This window comes from Lipotes vexillifer, unplaced genomic scaffold (genome assembly GCF_000442215.2).
Source record: "Lipotes vexillifer unplaced genomic scaffold, Lipotes_vexillifer_v1.1 scaffold209, whole genome shotgun sequence".
Taxonomy (NCBI): domain Eukaryota; kingdom Metazoa; phylum Chordata; class Mammalia; order Artiodactyla; family Lipotidae; genus Lipotes; species Lipotes vexillifer.
In genome coordinates this window covers 993,211-996,681 of record NW_006787556.1, presented here as the reverse complement: position 1 = coordinate 996,681, position 3,471 = coordinate 993,211, and the positions used below count along the sequence as shown (strand labels likewise).

At 56.7% G+C, this 3,471-nt stretch overlaps 1 protein-coding gene across 2 annotated transcripts in view; it reads left to right on the top strand.

Annotated features, from left to right (window-relative positions):
• The window catches only part of RORC (RAR related orphan receptor C), a 23,850-nt gene that overhangs the window by 10,212 nt on the left and 10,167 nt on the right, over window positions 1–3,471 (top strand). The gene's annotated exons all lie outside the window — the stretch shown is intronic.

The window sequence follows — 3,471 nt, the reverse complement described above, 5'->3', positions numbered from 1 at the left end:
GTGTAGGGACCTGCATTTTAACAAGCTCGCTAGGTGATCTTGTTTAAAACTCAGAGGTCTAGAGTCACGCAGTCACTAGGTGGTTTCAGGAGGTATCGTGTGCACAGGGGCATTTCTCCCTCCTTGGAATTGGAGGGTTTCCTTTGGTGGGCCCTGGGAGAGAGCTACAGTGTGAGCTACAAAGATCTTCCCGAAGCAGCAAGTGAGGCCGGGCAGAGTGAGGGCTGCTGCGGGAGCCGTGCTGCAGGGGCTGGCCTAGACGTTCCTGACCTCGTCTTGGTTCTAGTTCCTGGCACTGTCAGGCCCTTAGATGGTAAGTTCCTGGCAGGCCAGGCTCCCGGGAAACAGCTTGAGTAATCCTGTGATTACTCAGCTCCCCTCCCCAATTTGCGTTCCCACCACCTGCTGCTTCAGGGACAGGGCTCAAGGGGGAGGTTTGAAGGTGAGGTATCCGAGGTGTTTTTCAGCTCTGGCTCACCCCACCTCCACCTCTGCCAGTCCTCTTCCCGTTCTCTCCCCTCCCCTCCTCCACAAGTCACACTCATGTGCACCGGTACTTTCTCTTTGAGGTTTTGGGTAGATGGCATTGCGGGGGGACAGGTGGCAGGGCCAGGAGGGAGGAGTAGGATAAGAGGGCCTGACAGTGCTGAGAGGGCCAGGGGATGGGCATGGGCCCAGGACACGAGTGTGGGTTTTTCTGTGTTTCTGCGGCTCTCTCTCTCTCTGGGTCTGTCTCTGTTGTCTCCGGGTCCCAAAACTCTTGGTCTTTCTAGCTCAGAGGCTAGAGGGTCTGACCCTCTAGCCCGAAACCCCTGATCCTATGTGCCTGTCTCATTCCCTGTGTGCCTGCCTCACTGTGTACCTCTGTCTCGGACTATGGTTGGGGAGCATGGGGGAGTGGCTGGCCTGGTGGCTGGGGTCTAAACTCTGGTGTCCCCCAAACACGGGTATTTGTGAAGGTGGTTTGTGGCTGGCCACATCATCCTATGAGAAGGGCGAGGTCTTGGTGACACTGTTGTGAGGTTCCTAGGGCCAGGACCAGCAGTGGGGCAGAGAGATGTGTCTGAGTTACCCGTGTGGTCAGCTCACACACGCACACGGATGTGGCTCTTGGAGAAGGGAAGAGGCAGGGAGGCCTGTGGTTGAGGACTGGGCTGGAGCCCGAGTTCCCACTGTGGCTTGGCCTAGTCTCCCTCCCGCTTACTTTTTTGGGTGACCCATGTTGGTTTCTGACCTCTCTGGTTAAGGCCACCGAGGAGGGAGATCCCACGGGGTTGGAGAGGAAATGCGTTGGGGAGAGGCAAGAGCAGACTCCACAGGGCACAAGCACTTCTCTTGGGCCTCAAATGTCTCCTGGGTTCTGCGCCCACTGCTGTGCTTGGTGGTAGCCTGCACACACGGTGCTCGCGGCCACGCTGCGCTTTCTGCAGGTGATACCACATACCCATGGTGCTACCGCCCATCACCCCCTGGACAGGCGGTGAAGGCTATGCTTACCTTTTACTGGCAAGGGAACTGAGACCCAGAGAATCCAGTGGCCAGGTGTGCCCCCACGTTCTCTGCCCCTTTTCCAGGCACCCAATCCCTCCCTTGTTCTCTCTTCCCTCCATTCATTCCAATCTGCTCTTAATTTACTGGAAAGAATCTGAAAGCTCCCTTGCTGTCTGTCCTGGATGATCACAGCCTATTGTATGGGTGCTGGGCAGACTAGTGGGGCTGGGGGTGAGGAGAAGCCTCGAGCTCTAATGGAGGGACTTCAGACACCTATGCACCCCGTCCCCCGTGAGAAGGCAGCTGCTTACTCTGACTCAGCTCAAGGCTAGCCTGAGGGGATGATGGTTTAAGGATGATGGAAACAATATTTCAGGGAGTGCCACAGAGCCATGGTCACCCTCCCCACCTCACATCAGCAGGTCCTACATGCAACCAGGGTCCAGGCCTGGACCAGGAGAGAGTTCACAGGACTGTGGATTTGCCCTATAGGCAGGCTGCTCCTTCCTCTGACCCTTGGGATCAGAGATGAGAAGGGGCTACGGTCCTAGACGAATTTATGACGTGCTCCACCCCAGGCATGCCCCCTCGGAGGGGAGGCAGCAGGTCAGCAATGGCAGAGGAGAGACCCACATGCCCTTAGGAGTGATGAAAACACCTAAAAGGGACACCAGCTCTGCCCAGTGCCTTCAAAGATTGGCTGGGGGGAGGCCAATGCCTGGTCCCTGAAACTCAGCAGAGAGCTGTGGGCATTGACAAGGATGGGGCAAACCTGGGGCCAGTAACCAACCACAGTGAAGGGAGCGGGGAGGTAGGTTATAGTGAGCTCAGTGGGAGAGAGGGGGGTCCTGGCAGCCAGTGAACAAACACTAACAAATACGCACGTGTGCACAATGGCTCAAGGAGACATGCCTATTGGCTCACGAACCACATGTACCTTTCATGTGTACACACACACACACACACACACACACATGAGCACCCCTTCAAACATGCAACATGCCCACTGATGTGTGTGCCCCAAAAGTCATATACACAGAACAGCCAAATGGAAAGCTATGGGGAACTGGGATATAGACCCAGCTCCTGGGTAACCTAGCGGTATGAACCTGGGCCAACCACCTGATCTCATTCGGCCTATTCCTTCATCTGTGAAGGAAAAAAAGAGGTTGAATTTGACGGTCCGTAGTCCCAGCCAATGTTAACCTTCATGATTTGTGCGCACACAGTTGGACGCAGAGGCCCTCGTACACACATAAGCATGCACACTCTCATACGTGGAGACATGCACAGCCACCCTCTGCTCTGGGGCCAAGAACCTAGGAGGCCTGTTTGATCCGCTCCCTGGCTCTCAGACATCCAGCAGAGCTGGCTTGTTGACCCCACTTTCCTGGACTCCATCTCGGCTTCTCCTTACCCTCTCTGGGGCCCACCCAGTGGACCCTGCCCCCTTTGGCCCCTGGTCTCTGCACAGCCCCTCCCTGAGCCTTCACTGCCCAGCCGAGGATGGCTGGCATCTCTACCTGTCCCCCAGGTGCCTCCTGCCTGGTGGACCACATCTTCCCACCATGCCCCACACTCTGCCTCTGTGGGCCGAGCCCCATTGGGGGAGGGTGGCACAGAGGAAGCCCCCTGGGCGGGAAGCAGGTGTTGTGAAGCTGTGAGGACTCCTAGGTCCCCAGGCAAGAGGGAGGCAACTAGAGCTTTTCATCTTGAAGGGCTGAACAGGTGGCCTCTGCAGCTGCTTTCTCTGCCCCCATAGAACAGATACAACCCCCGGCCAGCCCGGGAAACTAAAACAGCCTCCACAGACACTTTGCTGAGTGGCATTTGGCATTCACTCCTTCATTGTCTTGCAAGAGGGAAACAGCAAGCTGGAGCAGGGGAGGAAAGCAGGGGAAGCACCGTGTCCCTGTATCTGCCCCCCAGGTACAGGCGGTAGGATACACCAAAGGCTCCTGGGCTGACCTCTGCTCTTTC